At 35.6% G+C, this 23,663-nt stretch overlaps 1 long non-coding RNA gene across 1 annotated transcript in view; it reads right to left on the bottom strand.

Annotated features, from left to right (window-relative positions):
• LOC150108471 (uncharacterized) overlaps positions 1-23,663 on the bottom strand; it is a 62,651-nt gene that overhangs the window by 3,815 nt on the left and 35,173 nt on the right. Inside the window, exon 3 of the long non-coding RNA XR_016550659.1 lies at positions 12,763-12,951. This is a non-coding gene — a long non-coding RNA (uncharacterized LOC150108471). The remainder of the gene's footprint in view (positions 1-12,762; positions 12,952-23,663) is intronic.

Raw genomic sequence — 23,663 nt, forward strand, 5'->3', positions numbered from 1 at the left:
GATATTTCTTCTTCTCTTCAAGGATTAGGTATTTGCCTGTTCCGGCTTTACTAATCTTTCCATCTTGCAGCTGGTCTTCTCTCCCTCCCCCATCTATAATTATCCACCTCTTTTGGTAATTGATATCTTTTCATCCTAAATAGATGATCTTTCCATTTTTTTCTATATTCTCAGTATGTGTACAACTGGGATTGATATTTAAAAAATAATAATTACATCCTCTCCTCCTTTCATGCTAGGCTCAATGGACTGTCATGGCCAAGTAACCAGGCTTCTTAGAAACCTTATACTACTTATGATAGGGTGATTAATCCTATCTGCATTGTCTGCGGAATGAAAAAACCTGATTTTCCGGGAGGGGGAACCCTGCTGGTCTCATACAGAGGTGGCAACTACAGACACTAAAAAAAAAATAATAATAATTATTATTATTATTATTATTAATACATGACACCTCCAGGGAGTCCAAAGACTCATCAAGGAAGAGCACCTACTCTACAACTCTTCTTCTCCACCACTCAATCCACCAACTACAGCAAACCAGATCACCTACAACCAATGCCATCTACTGCCCACTACCATCACAAACATCCATACCCACGGTAGGATTAGACCGTGGGTATGGATGTTTCTGATTGTCTGTGATTGTATTTAGCGTATCTACTCTCCAGCCAAAAGGCTGGAGAGTGGATACGCTAAATAAAATAAAATAAAAAATTAAATAAATTATTTAAAAAATGTGTGGTATTCTCAAGTAATATACTAGCTATACCATGACACTGCAGCATAATTATCACAGTAATCTACCATTTATCTGACTTTTAAAACAATGATACTTCAATTAACTGACCCTTGTATGTCAAACTGACTTATTTATGGTACAGCACCATGTAACTGCACTTATCTGACCTTTCAATTATCAAAACAACAAACTGCTGTTCTGCTGTGGTCAGATAAACAGTAGATTACAGTCTTAACTATTCTGTTTCTACTTCCATATTTTATTTGTGAGGTTCAATAAAAATTGCACTTATATCACTAAATATGAAATCTGTAACCTATTACAGGTTCAGGTTAGTGTTCAGGTTCATTACTGAGAATGCAATCAATATGTTCTGTTATCCTACTTATTTTCATACCAAATTTGTCAAAGCATATATTTAATTTAAGGAACTAAGCTTTCCTATTTAAAAATCAGATTTCCTTAGTAATGTGATCAATAGAAGATAAATACAGAAGAGTGAAGATGGTGCACAGCTGGACTTACATTGGACTTAACATCGAATAGCACTATAGGTTGAATCATCATCAAGTGAGTGACAAGCAAAAGGTTCTGTACCTCATGATTAAGTTTGTATTATTATTAGCTTCCTGCCAACAATTTTCTTTCAAACTAATCTGTGTTAGATCTCCAAATGATGTCAAATCTTACATTTTAGTCTCCCAAGGTGAACTGATGCTAACAGCAACAGATCACCTAGATTAAACATCCACTTAATCTTTGTCCTACCATCCAGCATGTATTTTGCTAACCTTTTGTCTCATATTGTTCATTTTTAATGTGATGCTGCCACTGATGTGATCAATTTTTCCTCTGAGCTTTCATATGTGTGGTTTTAGTTTCTGATCACCGTTATCTTCAGTTCTAATTGAAGATGCAATTAGAAGTACATATCAATACTTGGTGCTTAATGGTCAAAGCTGTGTAACCGAGAGGAGACATCCACATAGCCTTTACAAGAATTTGGAGAACTGACCAGGGCTTCTGATCTAATGTCCAATCCTAACCTTCTTGTGGTGCACCCTGTTAGGTATCTACCTGGATACTGAACAAACGAGGATGGGCTGGCAATTTGGGATATAGCCAACCAAACTGTATTCTTATTGGCTTAAACCACAAGTATAATTATGGTACAACATAACCAAATTTCATGCTGGGGCACCACCTGGTTAAACAAAGCCCCCCCCCGCTGTTTTCACCAGCGAACCAGGGTGAACAGCAAAAAGTAAGCTAATGGAACATATTCTGAAACACATCCCAAATCGATATCACTAGAGTTCAAGATTGGTACTATCAACATAAGAAGCCTGAATGGCAAAGAAATAGAGCTGGTTGAGGAACTGGATAAGTACAAAATCAATATAAGGGTGACTGAAACAAAAAAGACAAAAACTGGTGAGATCTTTCTAAGCAATAAATACAAAATGTTGTATTCAGGCAAAAGGAGTAGCTATAGCATTCAACACTAATATAAGGCTAATCTTCTTGAATGGCAGGCAAAAGTAGAGTGATGTGGGCAAATATCAGAATGGGGAACTGGACAATGAGACTTATTTGTGCCTCTGGTCCCACAGAATATCTAACGTTGATAGGTCAAGGCACCTGACTGATTACATCCTGGCTCTCCAGCAGTGGAAGACAAGCATCTCTGATGTGTATACTTGTCCTGGAGCAGATTGTGGTACAGACCATCAGCTTGTAAGAGCCAAAGTAAGACTAAGACTCTGAAAACTTCCAAGTCAGACACATCCCACTTGATTGGATGTTAGAGTAATTCCTAGTGGATTCACAGAAGAAACATCGACTCGGCTGGATGATTTTTTGAAGACCAATGAGGAGAATTCACCAGAAATGCTTTGGGAAGGAGTCAAGGTAATACAGGATACAGCCAAGAAGTATCTCAGCCCAATAAGAAGACTAAGAGACCCATGGATATCAGATTCAACATGCAAACTAATCAAAACAAGGCGATTGGAAAATCAGAGAGAGACACAGGGACTGAAGAATATAAGAGATTACATAGAGAAGTCAGAAGAGCAATCAAGCAGGACAAGGAAAAGTTCTATACTAATAAATGTGAAGAGATAGAGTTCCAGATGAGGAGGCACAATTATAAAAGGATGTTTTATTTAGTTTATGATCTAAAGCAAAAGTTTAAGCCCAAATATAGAATGTCATCAAAGACAGGAATGGAGCATTACTAACAGAAGAACTGGAAATCAAAAACAGACGGAAAAAATACTGTATAATAGAGTGGATAAAGAAAATTTGGAGGAGCCCTTTCACCAGAAATATTCCGATTTGGAACCTCTTCCACTTAGGCATGAAGTTGAAAGAGCAGCTTAACAGCAATAAGGCCCCAGGTGCAGATGGAATCCCAGTAAAGTTAATTAAGGCCACAGGGGATGGAGAGATAAGAGTATTTCATAGATTGATTACAAGAATATGGGAGACAGGATCATAGTCTAGAGACCAGAAGAAGAAGTCAGTTTTCATACCACTACATAAGAAGGGAAATATAAAGACTTGCAATAACTATAGAACTATTAGTTTAATATCTCATGCAAGCAAAATTTTATTGAAGAGCATGCTAATTGGGTTGAGGCAGAGATGCCTGAGGAACAATATGGTTTTAGGAAAGGTAAGGGCACCAAAGATCAGATCCTTTGCCTTAGACAGATCATAAGAAAATATAAAGAATTCAGACTCCCTCTGGTAATGTGTTTCTTAGACTACTCTAAAGCTTTTGACTGTGTTGAGCATGTGTAACTGTGGAAAGTAATGAAAAGAATGGGTTTTCCTCAACATCAGGCTGATAGCCAACATGTACAGGGAGCAAGAAGCCATGGTAAGAACAGGTGTTGGATTGATTGATTGCCTTTAGATGGGAAAAGGAGTTAGGCAAGGATGTTTACTTTCTCCTCACTCGTTTAGTATATATCTGGAATACATCATGCATGAAGCACTGGATAAGCTCAAGACAGCAATTAGGATAGGTGGTAGATTCATCAGTAATCTGAGGTATGCTGATGATACCGTACTCCTCTGTAATGACAAGGAAGAATTATTGATAAAGTTAACAAGATCAGTAATAACAGAGGACTTCAACTCAATCCTAGCAAGACAAAGATTATAGTTCTCAAAGGAAATACAAACAGGGAAGCTCTTGAGAAACAGGTGCACCTTAATGGAAAAAGAATTGAGGAAGTCAGCAAGTTTGAATACCTGGTGTCCATTATTAGTGTGAAGAATTGCTGTTCAGAAGATGTCAGAAGAAGATTAGGAATGGCTAAAACAACAGTCAGAGACTTGTCTGAAATCTGGAAGGATGGATCTATCTCCATGAGAACAAAGTTGAAAATTTTGGATGCAATTGATTTTCCAACAGTGACTTATGGATGTGAGACTTGGAACCATAAGAAAAGGATAGCTGCTTTTGAGATGTGGTATTACAGAAGGCTGTTGAGGATATCATGTACTGAAAGGTGTATAAATGAATAGGTATTAGAAAAGATCAGTAAAACTTTAAGGCTCCTTAAGAATGATGACAGAAGAAAGTTAAATTTTGGACACATTGAAAGGATGGAATGAGACTATAACAACATGATTACACCATGTTGTTATAGTCTCACGTATTGTGACAAACTGTGTTTTTGTGCTCTGAAGATTCTAGTTATAACACCAGCGAAATATCAGCAATAAGTTAATAAATTAATTATTTACTTATTTTTCTATGTTCTAATATATACCATGTACGACGAACACATAAGTCTGTCCACATGTTTTTTTAAAGTATTTCCTCCTCTTTCGTGCCTGTGTGTATCGCGCACATTGCACATATGACCGGCATGCCCCTGTTGTCAGGATTAGATTTTCATTTGACAACAAAATCATGAGAATATAACAAGGATCTGTACCTATGTTTTATAGATCTGGAAAAGGCATACAACAAGGGCCCCAGAAGAAAGCTTTTCAAAACACTATATTATATGGAATAAATTATATGGAATAAATGGAACATTATACAGAGCATTACATAGTCTATATTTAAGTTGTAAGTCAGCAGTTAGAATTGAAGAAAGTACAGGAAAATGGTTTGATGTTAAATTAGGTGAGACAACGGCACTCATTATCTCCTATGTTATTCATTATCATGGATCACATTATCAAGCAAAGTGGTGCTGGACCTGATATTAAAATTGGAGATGATGTTTTACTCAGAACTAAATCCAGCACAAGGCTGCAGGATTCTCTAACTAAATTGAATGGCTGCCGAAAGAAATTTGATATGAAAATCACCAATAAAAAGACAAATATTATGAAAATAGGTAGGAACAAGTGCAAGCTTTGTTTGCGCCTGAAGTATTTTCGTGACACCTTTAGGCAACTCATATATGAAAATATGACTTCTGCATTACTTCAATCTTAGTATCACTCTGGGTCTGGCTCCCACTAAAGAGACCTCAATAAAGGTCAAAACCAGTCTGGGTAGTGATCTTCCCATAATGCATAGCATTACACATGTCTGCAAGGATATGTGCTTTGCATTATGGGATACTAAGGCAAGCGATGTGAAGTCTTAGCTTTCTTATATGAGTTTCCCCAGTCCTGAAAATACTTCAGGTGCAAACTTTGTTTGCTTACACTTGGATAAAGGATTAAACCAAGAATATATAATTTCTTGGTATCTTAAACTTATGTTAAGACAGTAGTGGGTAGGAACTCTGTAAACAACTGCATCCTGAATGGAGAACCTATTTAAATGTTAAATTTCACATCTGACGTCCATAGACGCCGTATAGTCACTGCCGTACCTCACATAGTTTTGGCAATGATGTCTTCTGCTAGAATAAGTGGTAGGGTCGCAACATTAAATTGTCCTACAAACTTTCCACACAAAGTTTGTAGGACAATCACAAACATCCATGCCCACGACGGGATTTGAACCCGCAGCCTCTTGGCTGGAGAGTGGACACACTAGCCACTTGGCCAACCAGGTTGGCTGAGAACCTATGGAACAAGTAAAATATTTCAGCTATTTAGGCACAATTTTTAGTGAAGTTGGCAAATTAAATATGGAAATAGAAAACAGAATTAGCAAATCTGGTATAGTAGGAAGTCAAATGAATCAATTTATATGGAATAAGAGATAAATTAGTCAAAGCCCTAAATTACCTATGTGCAAGAAGGTGTTTAGGAAAATTTTAACTTACGGATCTGGGGACTAAGGATATATGAGTTCTGAGAAAGGTTAGTGAAGTGAACAGATATAATTATTGCCAGAATCATTAAAAACAAGGATATTAGGAAGGAAATGGACATTATCATTCATAAATATGTGAGCAGAACTAATCTCAGGTGGTATGGTCATTTAAACAGAATGTAAAAGAGAACGGTTTGCAAAACAAGCGTATTTTTTCAGGATGGTAGAAAAAGACTCAGGAAAAACCAAGATTGAGGTGGATAGAGATGGTAATAAGTGCCTTAGAACATCAAAATATGAAACCTCAGAATATTGGAGTCCTGATGGATAACAGATTAATTTGGAGGAAAATTACTGACAGGACAGTTCGTAACGATGTTATCTTTTTCATGTAGTGCCATACAATATCCTATACCCCCTTTCTCAAGGGTACATATCAGGTATTTGATGATGATACCCCTGCCTGGCAGAGTTTTATTTTAACATCCAAGTGATCTTTGAGATATTTTGCAATATGTTCTATGAACTTCCACTCTATCAAGCATTATCCCCTAAATACACAGCCACATCAATATCTTATAATCCAGTTCCATTTATGTAATATCTAGCTTATAGTCTTTTTTTTTTTTCCCCCACTGCAAAGAGTATAACTTTACATTTTGACACACAGAGAACTGGCAGCCATTATCCCCTCTGCATTACCAGTTTTAGCTGATCAAAATTTCATTTTGATCAGTCATCCTAATCTAAACAATAACGGTGGCCTAAAAATTCCAAGAATATGGATCTACACATTCAGCCCACATAACTCCTCTTTTCCAACTCACTTTAGAACTCCAAGCAATAATTTCAACTCTTTCATATATTGGTCACCATCAACACTGTTTTTGTTTTAATTTATCTGCATATAATCTCTAGCCAAACAGATAACAAAACTCTAGTGTTGATATGGTAGAGTTTTTTCTCTAGAGGTTACGCTAGTAGCTTTCTCAACATCTGTAAATGACTGACCAAATTAGTGTGACTTTAGCATGCTATGTATATTGTAATGTAGCTTGTCTCTTTGTATATAAATATATATGTATACTCTAGATCATAGGTGGCCAACAGCAGGCCTGCGGCAGTATAAAAACTATATTAAATTATATGTATTATCAATTTAGCTATTAGTTTCGAGCTACTCAGCTATTAGTCATAGTTGAAAATCGACTTTGATGAACTTGTTGCCACACATGAACGCCCACAGTGTTCTTATTAAGTTGTGTTACATGTAAAAAAACCAGAAATATGTAATTAAATTTAATTTAACAACTTATATTTAAATCAATCAAGTCTTTTATATTGTTCTCCCAGTAGTAAAATGATTTAACAATAATAGTAATTCAATACATATAACTATTGCCTTGAAAAAATGCAGAGTTTATTTTTATTTAAGTTCTGTCTAAAAGTGTGCAGCCCGTGACGCTACCACTCATCATATATTGGCCCTCGTATAGAAGTTGGCCATTTTGCCTGCTCTAGATGATGACCTTGATATGATGGTCATAATGTTAGGTGATTATTTTGGTTTATATGTCTCCATAATTTACTATAATGAATGCTATGTAATTATGAAAGAAAGGTTCATGGTGCAACCATTTCCCTTATCCAACTCAGTGTCACTTTATTGTAAAAGAGGATGTATTTATTGTATCAAGATTATTATGACTTTATTGTTTAAGAGGATGTTGGTTAAGTATTTGCTCAGTCATGGAGTCTTCTATATGTAAACTACTATCTGTCCTCTTTCCATTCCCTTAGTACTACCAGCACTGAAACTTCAATGAAATAGTTTTGTTAAGAGTGATGCTTTTCTCTTGAAAATTCTTGTAATATATCAGTTGATATATCAAACAACCATATCACTGTATTCATATTGAGATTTTTTAATATCCTATTATCAACACAAGGATGATATACTCTCACAAAGTGATCACATCAGGGTTCATGAAAGTTATCCTTCCATTATTTTTAGGAAGGACAGACAGGAGAGGAGAGGAGGGGGGCATGCTGCTAATGATATCAGATGACTTGAATTCAGTTAGAGTTGAGACCTATGATTGCAGTACATATAACTATTGCCTTGAAAAAATGCAGAGTTTATTTTATTTGAGTTCTGTCTAAAAGTATGTGGCAGTGAATTTGAAGCCATCTGGTGTAAGGTTGAACAAACAAGATCAATTACACAGTGAGGTGTTGTTACAGGCCTGGTGGATCAGCTGCCTAGTGATGAAGAAATGCATCACCAAATAGAGACGATGTGTGTGAAAAGAGTAATCATAATGGGAGACTAATTATCCAAATATTGATTAGGTAGCAGTAAAATCTCATGAGAAGAATGAAACTGAATTTATTGAGCTTTTGTGAGACAACTTCCTCAAGCAGCATATGACAGAAGGAACTTGAGGTCAAAGAGTGTAAGAATTTGATTATAGTGCCAAAGGGGGGTTTCAGTTAAAGATATAACTATTCTGCCTCTGGTGGGTGACAGTGATCATGAGGTACTTGTAAAAATAGGAGATTTTTATATAGAAGATATTATTATAATATTAATCCTACCAGCTGCACCATTGTTTAAATATAGGATTTTTATTTATTTTATTTAATCTCTTTTAATTTAAAAAAACAATTATTTTTTTAAATTCTGAGTGTACCTATATGTGCACAAGGGTTCACTCTGATTGGTGCAATGACCTTCTTTTTTACTATTTCTTTCAGAATCCAAATAATCACTGACTCAAGACCAAAATAAATACATTTAATATAACAAAAAATATATATATACATTCAAACAAATATTACATAACTAACTACAAATTTAATTGGATCCAAGGCCTTTTAAAAATAAACTTAAGTGTAAGTTTATTTAGTCTAGTCTTAAGTGTAAGACTAGACTAAACACTTTGTTTTCACAAATACAAAATGTTCATTGCCAGTTTCTTTCTCTGTCAAGGCTTTTTTCTGAAGATATATGACTTTATTCTTCATTTTCATAGGATCCTTTCTCATCACTCATGGAGCACACATTAATTCTTTCTGACTCAATTCTGTCTCCTTTCCAATAGAAATAATAGTTTGATCTGGCGTCCTTAATACAGATGAAACTTCCTAATCAGAGTTTTCTCGCACATTCCTTTAGAACGTAAATAGCAACTTCTTTTATTCACTAATGCTTATTGACAGTCTTAACTCTTCCACTTTAAAAGAATTCACAGTTCTACGATTCCCTTTTAGGAACCTACTATAAATCTTCTAATTAGCGTTTCCTCCAATATTCCTTTTAAAACGCCTATAGCAATATTTCCCTTTTATTTATCAATACTTATTCCACTTTAAACTTCATAGTTCCACAATTCCCTTTTCGGAATATACTCTTAATTTTCTTCCGACTGTCACATAAAAAAAACTCAATTTCCTCCGAATCTAAATGTCTGTCGGCCTGTGTTCTAATTTCTTTCCGAACACTCTTCTTGTTTACTCTCTGTGACCCTGATACTGAACGCTGTTCTTCTCAGCTGTCAATCACACATCAAACTTCTCGGTGAGCATGCGCACTCCATGAAAGTGGCAAGCGAGAAACTAGGTATATTGGCTGGCACGTTGTCTCCGTTAGTGACAAGAGAATGTCTTCATAAAACACTTTTGATAATTTTAAACTACAATAAAATTCCTGTAAGTAATACAAATATCAAATCCAGTAAGTACATAAATTTTTTAAATGCTTTACATACCACTTTGACAAAACAATTTCAATTTCAATGAGCGTCTCCGCAGCACAACTGGAAGAACGACGGTATGTTGCGCCCTTCGATTGGAAAAGGCCTAAGTTCGATTCTCGTCATGACGGGAGGAATCTTTATATGGACGTTTTTCAATCAAAGGTGAGTAAGCCAATCTCATACGGAGGTAGCAGGGTTTTTTTCTCCCAGAATCTCTGGTTTTTCATCCCGCATACAGACAAATTGGCCCATCAGAACACATGCAATTTACAGACAAAAATTACTATCTGTGGTGGTGGTAGTAGTGGCCAGTAGATGGTGCTGATGTTGATGATTGGTAGCAGAGGTTCGATGTAGTGGTGGAGACGGAGAGTTGTTGTACAATAGGTGTCCTCCCGTGATGAGTCTTCAGACTCCTTGGAGGTGTCACGAATAATAATAATAATGGGCACATCGCAAGTGCCGACAATGCGTGTTATGAAACTAAAACTAATAAACATACTAACATAAACAATACATAAAAATATTCAGAATTTTAAATTATGATTATTCTTACATACTCACTTGGGAAGTGACTAAGTTTATGAATGTTCCATTCAGAGAAGATTACATGCTGAACTACAAAGCAGGAAATTATGACCAACTGAGGAGTATAGCGAGTTCAGCGAGTAATAGTACCAGTTGCTGGAGGGGAAGAATATCGACAGTGCATGGGAAGCATTTAAAAAAATACTTAACCAATATCAGAATGTGTCCTGAGAGTTCGAAGAATAAATAGGGTAGGATTCAAATCAATGTGTAATCTTATCAAGTAAGAGATTCATAAGAAACAGATGATGTGGAAGGAATACTATGTGCATAAAGATGATGTCCATTATGAATATTATAAGCAACAGGCTAGAATAGTTACAACTGTTGTATGGAAACCTAAGTATGAGTATGAAAAGAAACTGCTCTGTAATAAAGACAACTCACAAGAATTCTATCAATATGCTGCAAGTAAGAGAAAGAACGAATATGAAAGAATAACTCTTCTGAATGCAGATGGTGTGAGGGTGATAGATGCAGAATTCTGAATGCAGATCAACTAATGAGTGCCCATTTTGCTAAAAGCTATCAAACTGGTGTATGCAACATTGAGTTCACTGCTACCTCTTCACTGAATGAAGAAATTCAGGTGTATGAAGAGGAGGTATTAGAGCTGTTGCACAAACTGAATAAGAATTCAGCAATAAGGATGATGGGATATAGGCATGGGTGCTAAATGTAAGCTGAACTGGCCATTCCTTTGACCAGGCTATATAATTTGAGCCTCAGAGCAGAAAAGACTGCAAGAATGGAAAGAATATATGGTAATCTCATCACACAAGGGTGGTGCAAAAACTGATCCAACTATCGACCAATCAGCATCTCAGGATTGATGGTTAAGATTGTGGAAAAATTGGTTAAGGCTTGCATTAAAAAATGGGTTGACAGTGAATCTCTACTTTGCAATGAACAACATGAGTTTACTAAGGGAAGGTCATGTTTTAGCAACATTCTATAATGATGTTATCATTTAACTAGACAAGGAGAATGGGTACACCATGATACTTTTGGATTTTGTGCAACTTTTGACAGAATATAGCATGGAAGACTGTTGCATAAATTGGAGAATATGGGTTTGGATTATAAAATATGAGCAGACAGCTGACTGACAGATATCAAAAAGTGGTATACAGGGGATGTGAGTCTGCAAGATTTAATATAACTAGTGGTGTACCACAAGGATCAGTGCTTGGTCCATTGTCATTCAATTTGTACATTAATGATACCGGGAAGAATTTGACAGGTGACATACAGCTATTTGCTGATGATGATGCAAAGATAGGTAGGTAATCAGGAATGCTGCTGATAGGAAGTACTTGCAAAATGATTTGAATAGGTTGGAATTGTGGGCATTAGAAAATGGAAATTAGTAAATGTAAAGCCATGCACTTTGGTGTGATTAGATATCCAATGTCATATTATATTGGCAGGATTATGCTAGAAAAAACTGTTCAGGCTAGGGATCATGGAGTTAGTAGATAGCAAGTTAAAGTTCAGGGGGGGAGGGGATCATGTAGCAAAGATTGTGAATACAACTCAAAAGATAATTGCAATGCTGAAACAAACATCAACATGTAAAGATAAGGATATCATTTTACCTCTTTACAAGGCCTTGATAAGACCTCACTTGGACTATTATGCCGAGGTCTGGTCTCCTGGTTTTTGTTGTGATTCTGATATAGTAGAGTGTTAAAAATGATATCAGCATTGTGGAATACTGATTATGATGACAGATTGAGAATTTGTAGACTGCAGACACTAGTCAACAGGAGAAAGAGGAATGATATGAGTGAGATGTACAAACTTCTGAAAGGGTAATACAGGATTTCACTTGATGGAATTTTTCATTTTCTGGAGGGTGGGGAAAGGACAAGAGGAAAGCTGAGAATAAATGCTGCTAAAAAGTGGGTGAGGACTAGATTTTTCTTTCATAGGGTGGTGAAAATGATTGGAATGGATTGCCATTGTATGTAGTATGTGCAAGCAGTGTGAATGAATTCAAGAATAAGTATGACAGCTGGTGCATGTAATATGTGGCCTCCCTCGATTTATCTCTTAATAATAATAATTATTATTATTGCTTTAGAGGACCTTTAATGAATCATTCTTCTTTTTGCTCACTATGTAGCAAAGGTACTCTGAAATTTCTTTTAATTCTTTGAAATAATGATAACTATCTTCATGAAGATTAACACTATCAAAGACTGACTGCTGAAAATAGTATGCCTTTTCATATAACTGATAAACATAATCAGGTAATTAAAGAAAACAAACATCATTACTATTGAGCTAGCACCCAGGCATAATAATCAAAAAAGTGACAATAATTCAATGCTTATAGTTGTTGAAGGCATTCTTGTCTCTCATCCAATAAAGCACAAGCATTAAAAAAACAAAACACTAGTATAGTAATTATGAAAATTTAAAATTACCATTAAATGTTCTTTAAATTTTCTTTACTCTTCAGTATTTGATAGCTTAGGAAGGCTAAATTCCTTTAACTTCATTAAAGTCTTGTTGAACATTGAACACACATCTCTTGCTATTCGTAACTGGGATTCTGCATATTTTTCCAAACTCTCTTGAAAAATTACAACCCTCTGTCGGTGGAATTTCTTTATCTGTTTACAAACAAGTATTAGTTTAATGAACAAGTCTTATTATTAACAGACAAAGTAGCATTTAAATGGTTTAAAGACTATTTAAATTATATTCAAAAGAAAAGTAATTTTTTTTTTAATGTGGTAAGCAAAATGATGTTTCAACTATGAAACTTTTAATGATATTTCGAAAGTGATAACTTAGAAATGCCTTACAAAGCCTACCTATCCTTTGCATAAGGTACTACTTGCTATTATCAAACTTAAAAAAACATGATACTTAAGAATTCATTTTTATTTTTATTTATACTGCTCCTAATTAATCCTCACTAATTTGAGTACTGCTTCAAATTCAGTGGTTCTCATCATAGACTACACGTAACTGGGATTCTGCATATTTTTCCAAACTCTCTTGAAAAATTACAACCCTCTGTCAGTGGAATTTCTTTATCTGTTTACAAACAAGTATTAGTTTAATGAACAAGTCTTATTAACAGACAAAGTAGCATTTAAATGGTTTAAAGACTATTTAAATTATATTCATAATTTATAAATCATCCAAAATACGTAGCTCATTAATTTGCTCCCTTCTAGTTTGACTGATAATTAAAATTAGGAGACAGCAAATTAATATTTGTGAAGAAACTTTTGTAATCTCCATGACAACTTATTTTAAATCCTTTATTTCCTCTCTTCGTTATCAACTAGAAGTGAGTTAGTAGGACCCATACAGTGGTGGCAATATTTTTATAACAGGCAAACTAGTCAAAGCACACATACAATTTACATATACAAAGTATTTATTATATGGTCTTAGTTACTTTAACATAATATAAACAACTAAGCCAGTCCCTCTCATCTCTTCTCAATAACTTCTTTAGGGTTCTTAATTCCCTATTCTCATTCCATACAGCGACTGTAGAGTCTATATTGTGGATTTATGTTAATTAACAACACCTGTTCAGTAAAAATAACTATTTAATACCTATATACTGAACATTTCAGCACTTATAACAGATTCATGACCAGCAGTTAGCAGTAAATTAATTAGTACCAGCAGAGTACTCTGTTGTGTGTACAAGGAAAGTTAATGATAAACTGAACATGTTGGCTCCAGGCACATTCTAGAATAATATGTTCACTACAGAATGTGTTGCATGTCAGGTGGAAACCTGCTTGATTGCATATTGTGTTCCTACCACAATGGGTGAGCACATTTTTACAAACTGTTAAATATATATGCCATGCCAGTTTCAATTTTTTTGGTAGACTTTTTTTTAATTTCTTTTTGTATTATTTTAAGTTATAAAAATTTGCATTACATAAACCTGTTTATTTCTGCACCTAGTGAAGAATATATGAACGAATCTCCCTTATCATTTTGAAATAAGCAAAATGATAAGGGAGATTATTTATTAGCAAAATGTATAGTAATTAGTGCTATAATAAAACTTTTACTTTTAGAAGGATAGCCAATTTTACGAGAGCCTTCCTCAGCCAAATAGACTCTCAAAGCTATGATTTGTTCACAGACATCTCTAATAACCTTGACATAGATACCTGACAACTTTTAGATAATATGATTAGCAACAGTTATGCCAAAGCCTTCAGTTACAGCAAAAAGACGCAAATTGATAAATTCAACTTGCTATATGATAATTACCTTAACTCTAAACCGTCTCTACCAGATAACCAAGTGATAATGAACCTATCTAAACACATTTTAACAAAACCTGAGATCTCAAAACTTTTACTTTGTTTCACTTGCAACTATGCAGTATGGTATCTGTGGGAGAAGGATGTTTTTCACTTACAGGATTATTTTCATTGCAGCTGTCTCTAATTAATCTTTTTCACTAAAGTACATTGTCTGTGTATACTGCACTTAGTACTACAATAAAACTTTACTTTGTTTTTCTTGCATCTGTGCAATTTGGTGTCTGTAGGGGGGGGGGGGGAGGTTTTTCACTAAACAGGGTCATTTTCATTCCAGTACTGAGCTACTGATATACAAACCAGATATACAAACAGGAATCCTAAGACAAATTCTCATGTCCTGCCTCATAGTCAGAGTACAGCACAAGACAATTTGCCCTAGCCTGTTATGAACATGTTAAAAAAATTTATTTTATTAAATTTCATCTGTCTTTTGCCAATGTTCTGTTCTTCTAATACAAATAATGTGTTCTTCTAATAAAGTAATACAAAAATTGTCTTGAACTGTAAAATAAAAAATTAAGATAATTACTAATTTCTTTTTACATTCCACAGTTAAGATATTAAAAAAAAAACAAGTAAGATAATGAGTGAAGAGTTAATTATAGAGACTGTGTTGAAGACTGTTTCGTGATAGTATTCACATCCAGCAGCAAAGAATGACTGATATAAATGATTGGCTAAGTTGCTGAACTGCTGATGCAAAAAAAACAAACAAACAAAAAAAAAAAAAAAAAACAGGATTACTTCTGTGCAAAGTATAATTGGCTAAATTACCCAAATAAGGCACTTGGCAGTAGTGCATTATGGAACACTTGGAGTGGAAATAAAATAAGATTTCCATGGAATGGGTAAACCATGAAGTTACCTATTTTGGCAAAAATAGAAGCAACAGCTATGGTCTTTAAGGAAGAAAATGTCGTATCTTAAACAAAAAGCAGAACAGAAAGCTAGTATAAAATTTCTTGCAGAAGCTGAGAAAGAGTCCTTGAAAATCTGTGTTCAAAAAGTTTATCTTGTGAAAATTTAATAACAGCAAATATTTTTGCACCACATGTAAGGTGACCAAAAAAATTATTTGTTTAATCATTTTTTGATGAAAATTTACATTTAATGTGTGATGCTCTTTAAGAGTTATCAGACTTGAGTTTAGACTTGCAGGAATGTGATACAGATGTGTACAGGGCAAATAAAAAAAAAATAACAATAATAAAAAATTCTGAGGTATATTTTGGAAGGAAAACAAGCAAAACTGTGGTCTGGAAGCACTGAATGTGACTAGGTTGTTTTCACCCCAATCAAGGATACTGCAGAAATCAGCGTTACAGATTGAAGCTTGAGATGTTTATTCAGTGCAAAATTTATCATATTAGTAGCATGAATGGAGAATGCTGTCATCAACAAAACTATAAATGTGATTTGCAGATCAATGAGAGCAAGTCATTTATATAAATCAGGAAGAAGGTGAGTGAGATGACAGAGACCTGAGGACACCTGGATTGACAGGAAAATCTGAAGAAATAACATCATTCCACCATTACACATAAAGACTAATCTGAGAGAAAACTGGCAATCCAATTACAAAGGGAGGAAGGCAGTCCATAAGATGGTAATTTGTTAAGAAGCCCTCAATATCAGACCCTATCAAAAGCATTGGAGATGAAGTGCAATGGCACAGGTTTCTCCAAACCTTTCCATGGAATGAGTTCAGAGGTGGGTGATGTAGGCTAGGAGATCTCCTACAGGTTTAAATTGGCAAAATCTATGCTGGTGGTCACTAATTAGCTGGCAGTTCTCCAAGTGTGGAAGTTGTGTTGATAACCTTCTCCATTAATATGGAAAAAAAATGAGGTGAGCACATCTTTTGAGCACAACAGGTGGAATTCCATCAGACCAGCTGCTTTTCTGTTGTTTACATTTTTTAATATTCTTCTGATGTCCTTCTGAGTCTTTGACCCCCCCCCCCCCCAAAGTAATAATAATGTCTTTATGGAAGAAGGTCACAAGAGGCATGTAATGCAATGTTCTAGGTAAAGAAAGAGGTAATTCGTCATGGTCATCTATGGAAGAGTTGGTAGAAGAATGAAGCCAAGATGTCAGCCTTGTCTTTAGGTGATGATACAATGTTACCAATAGGGTGAAAAAGAGAAGGTAGCACAGATGGACAAAAGTTGCACTCAACAACTTTGGCAAGGGACCAGAAGTGTGAGTTCTCTACAATTCATCATTATCATCAGCCATTTTCTATCCACTGCTGGACAATCCCCTTCCCCCCCACACCTCAAAGTCCTGCATTTATTCCTATTTCTAGGATACTGTTCTGATATCAATTTTGTCCATTTTTGAATGTTACTTCTTGCAATATGACCAGTCCATTGTCATTTGGATATTCTATAGTTAGCCCTGCTGAAGTTAGACTCGGTCCTTATAATGAGTTTTAGAAGTGCCGAAGGCAACTTTCTAGGCTGAGAAGGAAGCTAGTGTTTTGGATTGTCCTCACACAAGAACAGAGTAATGAATGAAAGCTTCCATTCCAATATGGATTATTTCTGTGACAAAATCTCAGTGAGCATCTGAATCTGAAGAACAAAAACGATAGTCAGACTATGGAAATGAGTATTAAAGTCACACAAGCCCTCCCACTTGGCATTGTTCTAATGCAAGAACACATGAAGTTGTGAATGGCAAAGCCAAGAGGAGCAGTCATTGAACAGAGTAACTGGAAAGAGAACTAGTTAAGATGAAATCCAGAGAGTTGGGTAAGTGAAGAGAATTGTTGGGAATTCTGGTAGAGAAATGAATGATCTGCTTTAGGTCAGTGCTTACAGCAAAAATCTCTGTCTCTCTTCCAGCTTGGTCAGTAAAATTTGAAAAAGGGAGCCAATTAGAGCTAAGGAAATTAAAATCATCAAGAATCATGACTTCACTGTTTGGGAATTTGGACTGAATGAAACCAAGCTTCGAAGATAACAAAATTAAAAAGGTCAGAATGATTATTAAAATGGGAGAATGGTAGAGACAGCAGATGAATAACACAAAATGTGACAAAGAAATCTTATGTATAGAAGGTCAAAAAAGGTGAGATTCTACATTAGACTTTCTTTGACAAGGAGCATCAGATCACACAAAGGCATAACTACCTCCCTTATGGCAGAAGGAATCATACAGGGTATAATTTGGACAGTTAAGATGGGCTGTGGTTGTTGTTGTAGTAGAAATTTGGGGTTCATATGTCAGTAACAGAACATCAAGTTTGGATATCTGAAGGTGATGATCATGTCATTCAGTTAATTTATTATTGATGCCACGAGTGTTGATAAAATGGATATGGAAGATTTTTTTTGTGAGATTTTTGAGTTCAAGCTTTTTATGTGTGTGTGTGGAGAGGGAGGAATTTTGGAGGGAGGCTTATTTTTTTAATTTAACTGCAGAGACACTATAGTTATTTAGGCTTCTTTTCATATTTAATGGTTCATAAGATGATGGGAAAAAGAGAAGGGGAACATGCAGTGGGAGAAAATGTTCTCTGTATGTTGCCCATACAAAGAGCCTCCGGTCTCCAAACTGTCCATTATGCAAATAGAAATGGTCCGTTTCCATTTTTATTTCCCTTCAGTTCAGTTATCAAAAATAAACCAAACATCATACAGAAAACCACAATAGTTGTTCTTTTTATAAAATAATCAGATACTTTTTTATATCATTTACAAATGAAAATTCACAAACCTCTTCGAGTCTCTAGATACGTCAACAGGCATAATTCTTCATAATTCTCTATTTCACCTATTTACCTCACGAGATTTCCAAAGACAAGATCAGCCTTCCTAATCTTTTAGGATTAGCCACACTTTTCTTGGAAATAAACTCCAAAACCTGAAGTTATTTCTTTCTTGGAGTTAAAGAATGGAAGGAATAGATGTGAGGTTATCAAAAATTTTGAGCAAAGCACTGACAAAAATTTCCCTTATCCAATATTTTAGAATAAGTTTTTTTGGGTATTTTACTATATTAACTGCTACAGTAAAACTTTTATTTTGTTTTGTATACACCTGTTCAGCACAGTGGTGTGGAGGGATTTATTCACAAATCCTAACCCCCCACCCCACCCCTTAGCTGCAGCTCTTCAAAAATGTGCACATGCATAACTAGAATTTATAGAATGACACGTAATTTGTTTCCTATCATACTAATTTACTGAATCACCCATACTACCACAATTGTACACTTGAATGTATCTGTAAAATTCTATTTGTGTTTATGCATATTATTTTCCTTTGACATCAGTCATATGCAAATGATTTATATCGTAGTAATTTGGCATAATAGTAAACCTACTAAACATTTCATTCTACCCACTTCCATTTCACACCCTACTTCTTCAAAACCACTGTCAGTATTTGCTCCTTGCATCTCCACCCTAGATGGGTATAACTCCTCTGCCATCATCAGTAGCACTCCTCCCTTATGTCTTCATGAAAGACTACATAACTCTCCATCTCTATTCCTGTCAGAATGTCATTCTCATTCAACCACATCTCACAATTTTTGGAAGAATGAAGCTATCAATGATACAATTTCATTCCCCTTGTTTCGAATACTTCTAGTATTTGTAATACCATACTAGCTTATTTATATTTTATAAGAAGCCTCACTCACCCTGCTTCTCAGATTAAAAAAAAAATCAGCTAACGCCTTTTTATTCCCGTATACGGGAATAGGCGAGGCCATTTAGCCCTATCTAACTTTTGGAGACTGAGTGGGCAGTTCAATCTCCACTGGTACCCAATCAGAGACAGATGGCCCAAGGCTATCACTAATTAAGCGGTACACAGTGAAGAGAGACGGCTCAAATGTGCCGCCATCTCGTGGTCCCTAACCCTAACACAATATATTTTTTTTAATGTCTGAAATAATGTGGGTTCTACGGTCGATATAACTCCTCCATATTCTCCCCTGTCAATTCCTTCTATCATCACTGATATTACACCTCACCCTAGACCTAAATGTAACCCCCACATCCTTGACTACCTTAATCCTTTCTTGTGCACTCACACATCTACTCCTGAAACCATCATCTACACTTCTTATACAGTCTCCTTGTCTACCCTGTGTTCTTTCTTTCTCTTTCTCTCTCATTCTCCTCACTTATGCCACTCACCTCTCCATTAGCAAACTCTCTCCTGTCCATACCTGGCAATTATGGGTATTCACAACTCTGTTCAGGTCAAAGTGAGCCCTCCCCCCACCCCACACACAAAATCATCCATGGCTATGCAGCATTTCAACTCCACTCGAGCAAGGAATGTTAAATGAATGTCAGACACATATCCTCTGTGTCTTGATACAGCATGTGCACTGCAGAAACCAACACTGTTATTCATGGCCTGTTCCACAATTGCAGTAGTAACTTCATTCACTTGTGAACTGATTGGTTTGTGACCTCTGCCATGTATAACTCCCAACAATCCTATTTCTTCAAAATGACTAATCATTTGTGAAGAGCACATGTGGAGAGCAGACCTCCTTATCTTTTGTTCAGGCAACGAAATTTGCAGAATGCAGCGATAAGGTTGCAATTGTTTAGGTAATACAGCTTCATGAGCAAAGCACGTTGGGGCATGGTTAGTGCCATCACTGTCGATGGTATTAACAACCAAAATGAAGGGGGAACCTCGTACCCATCTTTTGATATGCAAATTCCATGCAGCTGGTGTTTACAATGTCCCTAGTGATGAATTTTGGAATTAACTCCCCCCCCGTCAGATATTGCTTCTGCATGACACAATATACAATGTATTCCTGCAAAGTTTTACAGTATTTTAATCACTCGATAGCATTCCATAATGCCTTAAACAGGGATACTTTAATTTTGATCACCCTGTATATATAACTGATATCAGAATTATATCTGAGATTTTCAACATTATTAGGATGATTCACAAATATTAATTTTATAAATAAAATTCTGGCAAAAAAAATTGAAACTGACATACCACTTATACTGAAAACTTGTAAAAAAGTGTCCATATGATGTGGAAGAAACATAATATATGGTCAAGTGAGTTCCCACCTAGTCAGCTTAGCTTGAATGTGTTAATGCATGACACCATATACAATTAACATTGACACTATAATATTGGTTGTAGAAGATCTTGAAGCATGAATCATTTAAGCACTACAAGGTTTTGTGATTGATGAACAGAATAGAGTGTATTGTCATCAGCTAAATTATGAACAAAACGGTTTTATTGATGACAGCAGGTACACTGTATTAATCCATTCCTTAGTGAGAGGTCACCAATGTATAGGAGAAAGATCTTGAGTGAATGCACTATAGTAGCCATGGGGTACTGTTTAACACTGATGGAAAAATCAGATGAGAGGAAATCATCCCTACAACAAAATTAATGAACATAGAGGAAGTGACAAATCAAATTGCAAAGAATAGAAGAGAGCCCATAAGATAGTAACCTGGTAAGAGATTGTAATGCCAGATGATCAAACACCTTAAAAATATCAAGAGCAATCATTCGAGTTTCTACAAAATTTTCCATGGCTTGTGTTGTCCAAAGGTGGGCGAGGCCAGCTAGAGATCAGAAGTGGATTGGGAGTGGAGAAATCCATATTGGCGATCACCAATTTGATGGGTCTCGTGTTGTGTCTCCATAAATTGTTCACTATGAAGCATTCATAGTGAAGAATTTATGAAGACACAACACACGTTAAAATACTTACTTTACTTAACATTAAGCAAGTAACAATCAATGTTTCAACCTCTGTATTGAGGTCATCATCATCAGAAAAACATGCATATGTACAAGATACAAGCAACATGACACTGCACTATACAAAAGTAAACCGAATCTAAATGTTTGTTAATCATTTACCCTAGCCTGACCTCTGGTGAGAAAAAAAAAAAAAAACTGAACTACGTTAAACAATTTCTGAAGCACTTTTGTATTGAGATTTTCTTCTGTCCAGGGTTGTTCTGGTCGAAGATGGGTCCTCCACATTCTTGGAATAATTAATTCATTGTTTTTGTTCAGATTTCGATGAATGTTTCAGCATTTCACAAGCTTCTTTGAATTTTCTTTCAAACCAGGTTTTGGTACGGTGTAGGGACTTTGTGCCTTTCCAGTCAATTCTGTGGCATATTTGGAGGGTGTGGTCTGATAGGCCTGTTTTACCATAGTAGAGGTATTTAATGTGTGTTCATGCATATTTAATGTGCATTTGTGCCCATCTTTTCTGATTGGTGTGTCCAATCAGAAAATGGTTGTCCTGTTTCTCCTATATAAGATAGGTATTACAGTTACATTGAATTTTGTAAACCTCTGGGTCTGCAAGGTATGGAAGAGGATCTTTGGAGGAGCTAGGTAAATTTTTTAATGTTGAATGGGGTTTGAAGGTTGTCTTAATGTTGTATTTAAGTAGTGTTCTATCTATTTTTTCTGAAATGCCCCTAATGTAGGGTATGGATATGACATTCTTGTAACCTTTTTTGCTTTTAATGGCATTTTTAAGGAGGATCTTGTGAACTATTTTTTTTTTATAGTAGCCATTTTTTATAAATGTTTGATTATTAATTTCAAATTCTTGTTTCAGAGCTTGTTCATTGGAACAAATTGTTAGAGTTCTGCATTTGAGGGTGCTCATGACTCCTAGTATGGAGACAACACATGTGTTGTGTCTCCATAAATTCTTCACTATGAATGCTGACCACTGTGTAACCTTAAAAGAAAGTAGTGAAGCAGTTAGCAGTTAATGACTTTTTCCATTACTTTTGAGAATATTGAGATGAGAACAATAGGATGATACTATGACTGCTGATTTTTGTCTCAATTCTTAGGAAAAAGCAGGATAAAAGCTAAAGCTTGCTTCCATGTTGTTGAATATATGCCAGATGAGTATGGCAGCTTATAAAGGCAATACAGGATGAGTGTTAATTCTGAAGCATACCATCTGGACTTATTAGCATCGAGATTACCGAGTATTTTTCTGACGCCCTTCTGATGAAGGATCAAAGGAGGCATACCGTGAGCACTTCATGCTATGTAAGAGATTTGTCTTGGTCATTTAAATAGCAGTTGAAGAAAAGACTGAAAGTAAGAGATCTGTGAATGAAGTGACCATTATATACATACATACATTACACACACACACACACACACACACACACACACACACACACACACACACACACACACACACACACAATATATATATATAGAGGACAAAATTTCATGCTCTATGGGCATGAAATTCTGTCATGGTGTACCATCATTTTGCATTATATACAATTTGGTCAACTAAATCCCAAATTGTAGTCCATCCTCATTTGTTCAGTATCCAAGTAGATACTGTTAGATCCTCAATGGACGATTTTTAGAAATTATTCATTCAGAATCTAACATAAGAATTTGGCTAACTCAGATAATACCTGGTTGACAGCACACAGTTCTGAATTTATGTTACAAAGGAATTTGTATAATAACATATAAATCGTACTTAAAAAAAATCTTGAAGTTGAAAGTTAAACTGAAGGATTATAGGATTAGTGAAATTTTAATAAGGAAATTGTAGTATAATCTTGTCCCATTAAGCTGTCTTAAACTTAATAAGTCGCCAAAGAAGTTAAGAGTACGAGTGCAAAGGTTGAGTTACATATGCACGTATCGGCCGTAATGCCGCCAGCTACATCGTATGAGGAAGATGACGTAAGTGGGATTCCCGAGAATACAGCACCTAAACGGCAGGTAGGACTTGAGGATCACCTTAAGGGCATGAAAACGAAGGGTCGTATGGGAAAGAGGAGACAAAATATAAGCGGCATGCACGCGATAATGCGGGCTTTTTTTCTGGTTGTTCCTGACTTGACTTTGAGGATTCCTGAATAGCGAACAGAGTAGGGACGAGCAAGAGAGATGTCCCACTTGAGTAGGAGCAGAGAATGTGCTGTATCGAGGCAGTGAGAATTTCGAGTCCGGGAAGAATGTAAAATGGACAGTGTAGTCGTA

This window comes from Typopeltis vanoorti, chromosome 3, assembly GCF_054136105.1.
Source record: "Typopeltis vanoorti isolate ZY-2024b chromosome 3, IOZ_Tvanoo_1.0, whole genome shotgun sequence".
In the NCBI taxonomy this organism is placed as follows: domain Eukaryota; kingdom Metazoa; phylum Arthropoda; class Arachnida; order Uropygi; family Thelyphonidae; genus Typopeltis; species Typopeltis vanoorti.